This window comes from Egretta garzetta, unplaced genomic scaffold (genome assembly GCF_000687185.1).
Source record: "Egretta garzetta isolate BGI_Z169 unplaced genomic scaffold, ASM68718v1 scaffold91, whole genome shotgun sequence".
In the NCBI taxonomy this organism is placed as follows: Eukaryota; Metazoa; Chordata; class Aves; order Pelecaniformes; family Ardeidae; genus Egretta; species Egretta garzetta.
Window position 1 is genome coordinate 3,170,684 of NW_009258661.1, and position 13,300 is coordinate 3,183,983.

Here is a 13,300-nt window from a genome sequence, read left to right on the forward strand (position 1 = left end):
AACTAGCTGGAGAAACATGCTTTACCGGGGTTTTTCTCCAACATAGAAATAATGACAGAATGTGCCCAATGGAACTGTCTTTTTTCCTTGTGTTGTGGAGTGGGTATAGGCGTGTGTATGCGTGCACACTAGCAATACGCTCTGACTTGTCTTCCGAATTCTCCCATGAAGTATGATGCTCCAACTAATTCATCATACATATATTTCTTCTTTAACTAAAAATCTGTTATACAAATTTAGCCAGCACCTCCCGATGGACGTGTAGAAATTGGAGAAAAAAATTTACCTTGCCCAGTAAATAACCTCACTATCCATCTGAGCAGAGTGGGCACAAGCACAGTTCCCTCCTTGTCGCTTTCAGAATGTAAATCTCCTGCAAAATGGGGTCATTGCGCTCTCTTTTCCCCCGTGCACGGAACTACAAATGTTCACCATGGAGGAATGTGGCTGCTCCCCATACTGCCTTTGAGTTTCAGATCAGATTTCAAGACGTGCAATTGCTTGAGGGACTTCTTGTGAGATTATGCGACTCTTTCATCCAAGATGACCGCGAATTGGTAATTCTGCAGAGTAGCTTCTTTATCAGCAATGCAAAGATTCCAGAAGCTTGCTTGCCTGCTTAATAGTGCAGAAGTCCAGGGCACAGGTGCAAACTGAGAAGCTGCATCTGAGAAAATCCAGAGTGTCCAGCACAGGATACTACATCTCTGAAGAGATGCATATCAAAGTACTTTGTAAAAGTAATAATTTTGAGTAAAGTTTTCACCTGTAGGAACACAGATTAGCTATTGCTATAGCAACCTGTATAGAATCTCCAGTTAAAACAATGAATTACGAAGTACATCTTAGAATAAGGCCCCAAATTCCTTTCTGTAAAGTTAACACATGGGTCAATCACAGCTTGGAACATATGTGCTGCATATAGAACCGGAACACATTGCTGTACGTTGCTATCCAGCAGTTGAGTTTCACTTTCCATTTAGCTAATCACTTGGAAGTGATCACCTATTAAACTGCATTCATTTCTGAAGTTTTAAATTTTTGAAGATTTAACTGATACAGGAGACCATGATATATGCCTGGAAATTCACACGTGTTGATACATATACATGTGTACAAACATCTTGTTTAATCAAATAGAAAATACGAGCTACTTCACTGATTTCTACTGCAGAGAAAGATATTTCCAATATCATTGCAAGAGGCAAGTTGGGAGAACTTGCATACAACAGTATGAGAGGAGCTTTCTTGTAAGTACTTTCAGTGAAGGGGACGCGGATGCTTTAGCTTGTGCTAACCATAGAAGGAAGCAGTGGAAAGAGATGGAAAGAGGATGGAAAAAACACAGCCTTCCATGTTTCTACTGATTATTAGGAAACCAATCCATGGCAAGATGCCATCTAACAAGTTGAGGGAGTAATACTTACCTGATATGAGAGTCTGATGCACCACGAGGCTTGTGATGTTATTGGTGATAACCTGATGATTTTCTTTTTTTCCAATGCTCATTCAAAAACTACCTTTTTTTTTTTCCATAGTGAAGAACGGATTTCTGGAACTGGCTGTGGCATATCCATCCTTGGAGATTCAGCTGGCCAAAGTCATGGCTGAAATGATGTAGCATTTGCAGTAGTTACACTTCTGTCTCAAGGTTGGAGGCGACACTTGCAGAGATCCCTTCTAGATTGCATAGGAGTTCTAATAAAAATAGCTGCTACTTCTCTCTGCACCTTTCCCTTGCTGATTTTCTGGGGGCAGAGGGAAACACACGATTTAGCTGGTTATATTGTTTTTGGAAAAAGAAAATTATTAGCTAACTAAAATTTGAAGGTAAGGGTGGGGTTTTTGTTTTTGTTTTGGCCATGTTGTCATTTTTATGTCAGGTTTTATGATTAATGATGAAATTCTTTGATTTCATACCAGTTTGACTTTGGAAAAGGCAAATTTCCTGGCAGGCGATAACATCTGTGTGTGAGCTTTTAAAGTTTCTGCAAGTCATAACCTTGAAATATGTTAAGATTTCCATAGTGCTTTTTTATGCAGTGTTTGCATGCTTGTGTATTTGTTGCTGTTTACTGAAATTTGGTTTCTTGGCAATTAAGTAGTTCTTCAATAGAGAGAAAAAATGAGAAAGCTTTCTGTGTATTTTTTTCCCCTTTCCTTTTTCCTAAAAGCTCATGAAGTGAGAAATGCAGGTCTGTTTTATTGATTCTGTGATTAAATTATAGGCTTTAATTTTTTTTTCTTGTTTTTGGTAGAAGATGTTAGATCATTTAAAAGACTTCTGGTTTCTGGATAAAATTTTACCATTTCACAATGTCAGAGCTTAGGTTTCTCAGCTACATTTTCCCTTTCTTTCCATGACCAGATATTATGTGACCCTGTACTTCAGTACATTCTAACAGATTTTAAATAAACCTTTTCTAAATTAGTGAAAGAAAATTAGAAAATTTCCAGGGAAATCCCTTGCTAGGTAGCACATCTGTCAGTGCATTTCAAGCCGGAGTTATTTTCATCAGCTTCTATCAGCAGTTTTGTTCGAAACTCAAATAAAATGTTTGCTAACGGCAAATACAATTATTTTGGGGCATATCTCAAACTTTGGTCAAGTACCAAGTATTTTACTGTTGAAACTGTAATGTCCCAACTAATATCAACAATGAAGTAGTTAAACAGAAAACTAGAAGAAGCATCTGAAATGATGCACAATAGTGTGAGAATCTCGGGAGACATTCTGTAAGCAAAGTGAAATAGAAATGACTACCCTTTCAAGTACTGATCATATGCAGAGATGTTTGTCTTCATCACTAGCTGAAAATGTGGCAGATCACTATGTAAATTTGATTTTACTCCTAATTAAATATTTAAAAGATGTTGGCTTTCTGTTGCCCTTTTGAGAACATGGAATATTCCATGTTCATCTTCTGGCTTCATATTACTATAAAAATTATTATAAATATGTAAGATCTGTTGACAAAGTATAGCGAATTTGATGTGTATTTGAACAAAGAATGTCTTCTAAGTACTCTCTGAAGACAGATATTTGAGCTGGAATATAATAGATTTCACTTATCTTGGTAATATTTAAGACTATGGATAATTTTACACAGATAAAATTAGTTAAGAGAAAATTATTTTATTGAGGTATTGTACAATTAGTCTCTGGAGCATCTACTTTACTTTTTTCAAACAACCAGCAAATATGTGATCACTTTCAAATGATTTAGTAGTCAAAATTTTCATTTTAGCTTGAACACATTAAGCTATTTTAGTACTTGAGTTCCTGGAAACTCCTTGAGCTGAAATTTGCAGGATCTGGTTCCGATCTTCTATTGCTAGGTGTAACTCTTCTTGCTTTTAATGAGCAACTTACATGGCATCTAAATGAAATTAGGACTGGAAACTGTCCAGCTTCCTAGAGTCTACCGCCTTGGGTCAGACGGCAGGGCTGGTTGTTCAGGGCTCTTTCAGTGAAAGCTGTGCTGTCTCAGTGATATCTTTTGCCTTGAGAGCATATATGTGCAGCCTGGAGGAGTTGGTTATCACTGGAAAAGGACTTGCCTATAAACCCTCACAAGATCAGCCATCACCTGCTCCTGTAAGTAGCAGAGGGGCTTTTTTTGGAAGAGGAAGAAGGCACTGGAGAGCATGCTGAGGAGATGCTATTTCTCCTTGATTCCCATGTGCGCTTCTAGCTTAATTTCTACCTGATTTATTTTCACAGGAACTAGCAAAGGGAACATGTCAGCTGCTGTTATTGTTGAGAATTAAAATTGAATGTCTTTCATAAAAATTGAAAGGACAGTCCCCCAATATATTTTCCTTTCCCAAGTCTCTTACGGTAACACATAGTGAGTGTTAACAGAAGTAGCACTTGGACCATTTCATGCAATTGAAGAGAAAATTCAGTAGAAGCCCTGCTGAATTTACCAAGCCTAGGCAAGCTTGGTATCTTATTTTTCTAATGGAATTTTTTTAACTGAGTTTTGTTCATTACCACTTTTGCATGGAAATCAGAGATTCACAATGAGATCATAATTCATTCTTTGTATATAAATGTTACACGTACAAACTGCACGAAAAGAACATTATTAAGAATGCAAAAGCAAGCAGTTGAGAGAAGATGGTGTTAACATTAAGGCTGGCATTGCAACCTAAATTCAGCTTCTCTTATGCATATGCATTATGGTGAAGTCTTAACTATAAGAACACAGAATAATTTTCCAGAAGACTTCTTCCTTACTTAGTATACAAGATGGACATTAGTCACTTAATGAGCAGCTGTTCAAGATGTTTTATCTTCAGTGTCTGATATGGGGCCCTAAGCCTTATTTACAGTGCATCATTCAGACCCTGCTCAGAAGTCAGAATTATTAATTTCCTCATAGGCTTTTCTGTGCTGCTCATCACTACTGTATCCAAGTGCTTCATAGGTTTTAAATTAAATTTATCTCCGCAAAACCCCAGTGAGGGATGCAGTATTATCTCTGTTTTACAGGTGGGGAACTGACAGAGATTAAGGTCAGAAAAATTTACCAAATTTGGATGCATGTTTTAAGACTTAAGATTGGAATTTTAGAGCAATTCAGAACATATAGTACGTACTGTGTTCAGAAAACAGCACTCGCTACTTCAGCTTCAGTTATGTCTGTCTTATGTCTAGATATCTTCCCCACTATCTCAAGCGTGTAAACTGAAAAGTTACATGGCACTATAGATCGCGAAGGGAAAATTTGTATTTGGTACCTCATGTAGCATCACACAGGAACTCGAGCTTTTTTTGAAAGAGGCAAAAGTTTAGTAAATCACCTGCAGAGAAGAGGCAGTGGGTCCTGTTGAAAACTAATATATGACTTTATTATTAAAGACTATTTCTTAGTGCTTGCACATAAATTGGGATTACACAAGACATCTGAATTCTCATCCTTGTCAATTTGATTGTTTCATTTTTGCAATGGAGAAAGAGTAATTGGGAATATTGAAGTTTGTGATCCAGTTAATTTGGGGAATGGATATTAGTTGAGAAACCGTATTGCCTAAAAGGTAGTACTATCTTTCCTATTATAAATATTAAGAGAATCTTTCCAGATGTACTTTTGTCTATTTTCTTAGTATATTCAGATTTCTTTCTTTTATGAAGACATTCTAAATACCAGAAGATTAATGAGCAAGTTTAGCAAAATACTATTCCTCTGTTTAGGAAAACTTTAATTGGCGATTTGTATGTGTTATGTCCACATTTTGTATAGCGAATACCTGACTTTACTTGTATTTTCTCTGTTGGCAGTTTACTATATGCCAGTTCTTCTTTTAGGCTTGCTGGCTGCTAAAAGAGTAGCATAGATAATACAAGATAACACCTTAGTTCTTCATAGTCCTTCAAAACCAGCAGTATGGATTTGAACCAAGGCTAAAGATAGTGATTTGTGAGTCCTTCTATTAATTTTGGAGAATTTTAATGTGATTAGATCGACCAAGGAAAAGAGATTTTACTGCATCCTTTTCTGGTAATTTGTGCTTTCCTAAGTCTGTTTGTGCTTTGTTATTTTTATCCATAGGATGGATGTTTCTATATATTTTTTCCAAAGCTCTTTGAAGTCTTTAGCTAGCAATTGTTAGAGAAGTGAAATGTTTCTTGTGTTCAGTGCGGCACTGCCAATCAGAACAGTGGCTATGTATGTTGTAATTGCCTAGCTAGTTATAGAAGCAGTGTCTTTAAACACCTTTGTAGTGTTAGCCTACATTTAGCTTGTTATTAGACTGCATTCCTCATATGGTGCCAAGTGCATAGCTTTTGTGGAACTGGAAGGCTACTCTACGTGGAGAAAGTTGGGAGGTTTTGTTCTGGCTATGAAGCACACTTGCGTAAGCCAATAAATCTCTTATAACAACAAGAGAAAATGAATTTTTCAGCAGTTTCAGTCAAGGTCTCTTTTGTTTACAGTTGTAACTGTTTCCAGGCTGCTTAAAACCAGCTATTCCCAGAGCTTTATGGTATTGCTGTGGCATTACTTACAGAACAACTTCTTGCTCTTGAGGAAGAAAATGAAAGTTAGTAAGAACTTTGCTCGACTAAGTGTAATTACCTACTGGGTAGCTTGTGTAGCACATATGTATCATGTAAATGATCTTTTAAATAATAAAGACTAGGCAAATTACATCCATTATTTAAGAGGTGCAATGATAGCCCAATGTTTTCATAAGAAATAACCAATTTATGCTCAACTTCTGTAAAATATTTTATACTGGTACTCAAGGAGTCAGGGCTGTAAGTGGAGGGCTGGGGAACTGAGCTAGAGCTCTGTTTTATGAGTTATCTGTCCTGTGGAAGCCAGTGCAGTCTGAGGAATTCACAAATAAATCACAGCTTCAGCTTTGACAAATGCCAGCCAAATTCTTGAACCTACAGAGGGATCTCCAGTTGAGTTCTCTGCCAGTTTGCTGTGCTTCAGCCTAAACATTCATCCTGCAGATTGTAGATTAAGATTTAATCATGTCTATAGATTTCTAATTATTCATGAATATCTTATTAGAAAGCCTTGCTGGCAAGAAACTCCAAAGCACTTTCAGTAGGTTATACAGAAATTTGTTCCAGAATTAGTTGCAGAACAGTCATCTGGCACCCAATTCTTGTTTAAAATGTTATCAGGTTTACTGACAAATGAGAACATAATACTGTCTCAGTTATTCCAATTTCTGTGTGACCATAAATGCTTTTTTTAATCTTGAAAAGTTAAAAGGAGTAAGACTAAAACATTTTTTGTTGATGCCTGAAGTGATGCAGAGTTGGAAAAGAAGCCAGAAATACAGCAAAACCATACCAAGTTATTTGCTTGGTTTATGGCTTGATTATGTGACACATGCAATTCTGTATTGTGAGACTAAGCCAAAAAATACCATATAGACTATTGTCTAAAAGGAAAAAAAAATCAGGAACATTAGGATAGTTATAGATTAAAATGCATATTTCTCAGGATATTTGGCAACCATGAAGTAGTAAGTAAGCTGGAGAATGATGTGCATATAGAGTTAAACATTATAATTAGTACATGCTACGATATAATTATGACATAAGACCATTAATATAATATACTAGTAGAAATCACGTGCACTTAAAAAATTTCCATGGTTTAAAGAAACATTTGAGCAGTCCTTAATCTTTTACCAAAGAAGATGCAGGCCAGCATATTGAAAATGCAGGTTTAGGCTCTTTACCACAATATCTTCCTCCCTGGTTTTGACTTCTATTTCTGTTGCAAGTATTACAATGGAGAAAATACCTAATTACCTCTATATTTTTTAAATTTGACTTCAAGAATATTGACTTCTCTTACTTGTGTAAATTAATCAAAGGAGAAAATGCTGGAGTTGTGCTAAGTCCTGATTCTGAAAGCAAACTACTGAAGCAAGAGAACTGTGATACACTTTAGTCATTAATTTGCTAAGAGCTCATGTCTAAAGTGGAAAAAGACTCCTAAAGAAAGCAATTTAAGGTGAACATCTTTAAGTATAAAATGTGCTTGGGAGATGCATGCAACAGTGATGGCTATTTCAGCAGGCAGCGTGGTAGTCATTGCCCTACTCCAGATTAGGTTTACTGTAGCATTATGATGTTGCACAGGAATTATTATTCCCTGTTACTCCAATCTGAGAGCCTCAGTTTCACTCCTGTTATGTCAGAGCACCACCCTACAGCCTGTTCTCCAAAGTCCATGTAGTTGAATACAAGATCTATTCACTCAGAGAGATCTATTGCTGTAGCAATGTTTTCTAGAAAACATGAAAACCAAATTCTCTCCAGCATGATTATGGCCATGACCATGTTCTAAACAAAAGTTTAGGCTGAAATGGACAGACACTGCATTGACCCTTTTTTCATAAGCATGTCACCTATGTTTTGAGGTCTGTGACTGGTAAAGTCTCTGATAAACCTCATTTTGGCTTTAGACAAGGAAATTTGGCTCTCTTGGTTGGGAAGGAGAGGGAAAATAGCCAGGCTTTATTGCTAAAAATCTAAACTCAAACCTCTTAAGGTTAAGGTTAGTATCTTACTGGACTAAATCTAATGCACGTGTGTATTAGATAACAGGAACTGCAAGCCGCTCTTTCTCAGCAGAAAACATCTTATGAAAAGGGGTTGTATTCAGTAAATAGATGTATTTTGATATAACCCTAGGAGGGTTGATTTTCTAATACCAGATATGCAACATCTCTGAAAAATAATCACGTAAGACTGCCCTATTTTTGCCTGAATTTAGTTAAGTCATCGTGTTCAGAATCATCTAACCAACAACAGTATACTATAAGTAGGCTCCCATCATGCTTTAATGTTGGTTTGGCAGTGAGAAAGAGTTTTTCCCTTTCCAGAATTTGCTTATTCTTTCAGTTGAGTTGCAGCCCAGTTATCATTCAACATTGCCTCGTTGACTGAGTACCTCACAGTGCACTGTTCAAAAATGCAGAAAGCTATGATCCCTGCCACAGGTATTTTTGATAAACACATGGAAGCGTACAGTCGAGTATACGGAGAGCATTTGTGGAAAATCAGAGAGAAAATATGTGCAGGGAGGGAAAATTAAACCTAGAAAAGTGTGCAACCTCTTTTTCTCAGATGGATTCCTTTACTCATGGCTACCTTTCTTCAAGCAGTTCACTAAAGTGTACAGTCTATATTTTTTGAAAGATTTGCAAACCATTTTGTGCATTTACAGCTATTTTCTCTATTTTCTTTCCACCATTGTTTGCATGCAGTTTGCAGTCCTACTGGTTTAAATGAACCAGAAATAGTAGGAAAAAGTCATGCCTGCTTACATTTTGCCAGTGACTATTGTATAAACATTAAAAAACCCCTAACACATTTCAGCATTCGAACAGCGTTTCATCCTTGAATGGTGTAGTATATAATTTAATGTGTACGTGTACCACTGTGGTTATGTAATTAGACTGTACAGTTATAACAGTCCGGTTTTGCTCAGTGGCCTTGACCTGCTTGTCATGACGGGGGCACCTTTGTTGTCTAAAGCCAACACGTGGTGCTTGGCAGAAGCCAGCAGGCACCTCTGGGCTGGCTACTCATTGCATGCAGAAGCCTGGATTAACCGCAGCACTGCTGGAACCCACCTCTCTGGGATACTTTAAGGGTCATGGGGGAGGGCTCTCATTCTTGTGGAGGGAACAAAAAGAGATGTGGGAAAGATGGGGATGTAAATCCTTTGAAATGAGGCTTCATTAAATCTAACGCTGATGGAACAACCTGGTTTCAGTGGCTTTATTTTGGAGAGTACGTGCATATCTAAGGTGGTAAAATGAAAGCTAATGGGATGTCTTAAAGATTCCAACATGTATCATTAGACAAATGCGCTGTACATAAATGTAAAGAACCCACTACCTAGTATTATTAGCTATATATAAATGTAAATCTGACAATAAATTTTCATTAAATAACAGTTTTAATCTGTATGCCTGAGGAATTGTTAGGTACAGTGTCTGCATTTTCCTCTAAATGTTTGTGTTATTAATTCAGCAAGATAAAATGCTTGTGGAGACACTTGAGTGTTGCAGGAATTGCTCCAAATTAAAAAAAATCACAGGGGCAAAATCATGGTCCAATATTAATACATTGCATTCAGAATTAATTTAAGTATGATAACACTAATCCCAGATTTGTTCTTAGTGTTTGTGTCTTACTCTTCTTTACATGGACCAGAAGTATGGTCAGTAGTCGCTGTACACGTGTGGCTGTTTAGTTCATGAGTTTTCAGAAGTCTCAACTGCCTCAGTCTTTCTGCTGATAATTGTCTTTTTAGGATGCTGGATTTACTTTAACTCTGCAGTCTTTTAACTAAAGTGGTTTCATCTGAAGAAGGTGAAACTTTTTGCATCTTTCAGTTTCTCTGGTGCTAAGTATCAAAATGTTTAAAGGACAAAAGAACAAAATACAGAAAATCAATCTTTAAAAGTGTATACTGAATCAATAGGGGTTTTTGAAGTGATGTAACTGGTTTCTAAGTGACATAAGTTAAAAAATTCTGGACTGTGTCTGGAAACTCACCATGCAACATCTCTTGCTCATCGCACTTATTTTTGGCTGGACTTGTGCTGGCCCTGAGTTGTGTGGACCATCCTTTTGCCATAGCACACCCTGTGCTCACTCTCTTTCTGATTATGCTTTGGTTTGTACCATCATAGAATTCTGGGAAAAGCCATTTCTCTCTTCTCCCCAAGGACTTTTGCTCCTTGAATCTTTTCACTTGGCTCCCTGCAGCTTTTCTTCTGCAACTCTATTTGCACCATCTCTTCTGTCCAGTACTACAGATGTCCAAACTGCATTCACTCGAAGGAAATGGTAAGCCACTTCAGGGGAAGGCTTAGTCTTGGTGTGTATTTCTAAAGCCTATAAAGTGACTTTATGTAGTGCTATATAAGTAATAAATAAGAATGCTAAAACACGACAGCTTTTTCTCCTCCCTGCATTTTTAAAGCCACCTTTTCCCACTGAAAGGTATAGCAGAACATTCCTAGTTGTTCCATCATGTCAGCTCTCGTAGTTTGTAGCCTCAAAAGAAATGAGCTTTAACTCGTGTTTCGATGTGCAGTGTGCTAGTCTCTATAGTGACCTTCCTCCCCCATCTCTACCTTCACCAGGGTAGAGTTTTCCTTACACTTACATATCTCAAGAAATGTCACAATCTTTTATTGTACCTCTAGCCCATAATGTAGCTCTAGGTAGCCACCCTAGAAAAAAGGATTTTCACAGTATAATTTCTGCCATTTACTGCATACTGTGTAGCATTTTCTTAAATTTTTCCTTTTCTGCCTTTCACCTTTCTGCTTTAAAAAATGTGTGATTGATATTAATATTTTTTTCCTGATAAAAATATATTTTCCCTTGATCTTAGTGTTGGTAATACATTATTCAGTGTTCCTTCTTAATAAAAGGCAATGGTTGTTCCATTACTCACAATAGTTATTACAACACTAAAGGTCTCGTTCATCAGAATGACTTGCAGAAGCAAAACCAAAACCCTGATTTCTCCATGCATCAGGATAATAGCTGTGGTGGATGGAAGTTATTAAACAGTGTTTAAAATATAATGTGTGTGGTGGTGTGGGGTTTTGTTTGTTTTTTTTTTACTAGGAGATTAACAGTAAGGAAAGATTTGTGAACATCATTTATTTTATTGCATATGTATGCTTGTAGATATTTTGCTCTTTCAGTAGAAGTCAATGTGGAGGGGAACCTGTTGATTGTATACCATTTCATAAAACATATTCCTTAAAATCACTAATACAGTACAGGGATTTTGAAAAGTTCTTATTTACCAGACTTTCATTTGGATTCATGTAATCTTGGATGATGATGGAAGGAGGAATCATAGTCTTGGACCATCTCTGCTAACATGAAGAAAGTGGGCACAGATGTCTAGCAGAGAAGGTTGTGAAGCTCTAGATCAAGTCTTGGAATTGGGATTCTGTTTGAAAGATGCTTTCTGTAATATTGCAGTGTGTTAAATTCATGCTTACGTATTCTGGCATAAAATGGATATAAACCAACTCCAGTATGATGCAAGACAGGAATTATATTTCATGTTGATCATCATAAAAGATTTTTGAAAAAAGTAAAGTTGCAGGAATAGCTAGGGTATCAAATTAGCAAAAAACAATGAATGCGATATTTGGAAACATGTCCTAGTATGTGGAAAAGTTGAGCTGTTACCAGAGCACAGAGGCAAACAATGACTTTCTGCTGCCAGAAGTATTTTCTCAGTATGGTTAAATGCTATATGAGTCATCTTCTAGTGAAGACTGTATACATATGGACACTTGAAGGATGTAGTGCGTGTTTAGTGCTTTCATGACTCTTCTAAACCCTCATTTTTCTTTAAGTTTAATGGATTATACAGTTCTTTTGCCTCTGCATACCTTTTCATTTATTGTGGGTAACTTTGCACTCTTTACCTGAACTATAAGAAACAAGTTGGCCCAATTTGTATTCCAGAATGCTTGCTATAGAAATGTATTTGACAGCTGCTTCTACATCATTTAAAAATATTTATGCCCTCTACATGTATTATGGATGGGTATATCGCTTTTGATATCTAGCTTGATTCTGCATTTGTTGATTAACTTGTCAGTGTTGTGATTGCTTTACAGTGTTGCTACAGAGCTGTTCACTTCCTTTTAGGTGTCTGTATCCTTCTTGGTCAACAAAGACTTGGATGTCTGGAGGTTTGAATTGTTGTTGGGGGGTTGTGGGACTTTGGGGGCGGGGGGAAGGCTGGTGGTTTTGGTTTTTTGGGTGTTTGTTTGGGTTTTGTTTTATTTTTTAAATGAAGACTAAGTCGTGGCAATAACAGGCCAGACAACTAGGAGAGAGGAAACTGAGGACCTGACATGTATGCATGTGCCTCTGTGTACCCACACATTAGCTTATCGGGTGCAGCAGACAAGCTGTTTAATGCCTGAAGAGGAACAATTTTGAAAAAAATGTATAAAGTTTACTTTACAAATAAACACACACATGGGAAGAAAAACCAAAACAAATTAAGATCTAAAGGAGGCAGCAGGGAGATGTTTTAGTAACGTGTAAGGCTCCCCTTAAAATGTAACTTGTCTATTTAGAATGGATCTGAGTTTTGCTTTATTCTGGGGGCTCTAAGTTCAGATCCCAATACGACTAGTGTGTATTAGTATTGTATGTGACCTATAGCTTTAAACTGGCTGACAGTGTTTTGTTTGGATTTTGTGCATCTTCTGTTTTAAGTATATCATGTTGAGGGCTAGACTGGTTGCACAAAGGGTGTTGCGACAGGTTGAGAGGCATGCAGCGTTACTATCAGGAGCCACATCAACTCACTGGTGGTGGGCAGAGTGGGGAAAAATAGAAAGCCCTGTTCAGCAATTAGCCAACACATTGCTGTGTTATCAGCACTGGTTAAGTCACAAATCCAAAACACAGTGCTGGACAGGCTACTGTGAAGAAGGTTAACCCCATCCCGGTCAGACCCAGTATGATTGGGAGCTATCTAGTTTCATCAGGACCTGCTCATTAGGACTCCCTCTTGTGATGCTCTTTGTGTTAAATGGGGCATGCTGTGCTCAGGCTTGGGTGCTGTGTTTTTGTGTAGCACATTCTTGGGTCCGCTGGTATAACCCAAAAGCTACAAACAGGCAGTAGGAGAAGGGGACGGAGGAAGGGACGATTCTTATGGTGGTCACAGTTATGCCCTAGGAGAATCTGCGCTAACAGCAATACCAGGGCTTCCAGGTGCAAGACCGTGAGATCAACACTGTGAGAGCA

The 13,300-nt window shown here is 37.4% G+C and overlaps 1 protein-coding gene across 1 annotated transcript in view; it reads left to right on the forward strand.

Annotated features, from left to right (window-relative positions):
- FHIT (fragile histidine triad diadenosine triphosphatase) overlaps window positions 1-13,300 on the forward strand; it is a 450,758-nt gene that overhangs the window by 3,896 nt on the left and 433,562 nt on the right. Inside the window, exon 2 of the mRNA XM_035903802.1 lies at window positions 11,837-11,841. The gene's annotated coding sequence lies outside the window, so the exon portion shown is untranslated. The remainder of the gene's footprint in view (window positions 1-11,836; window positions 11,842-13,300) is intronic.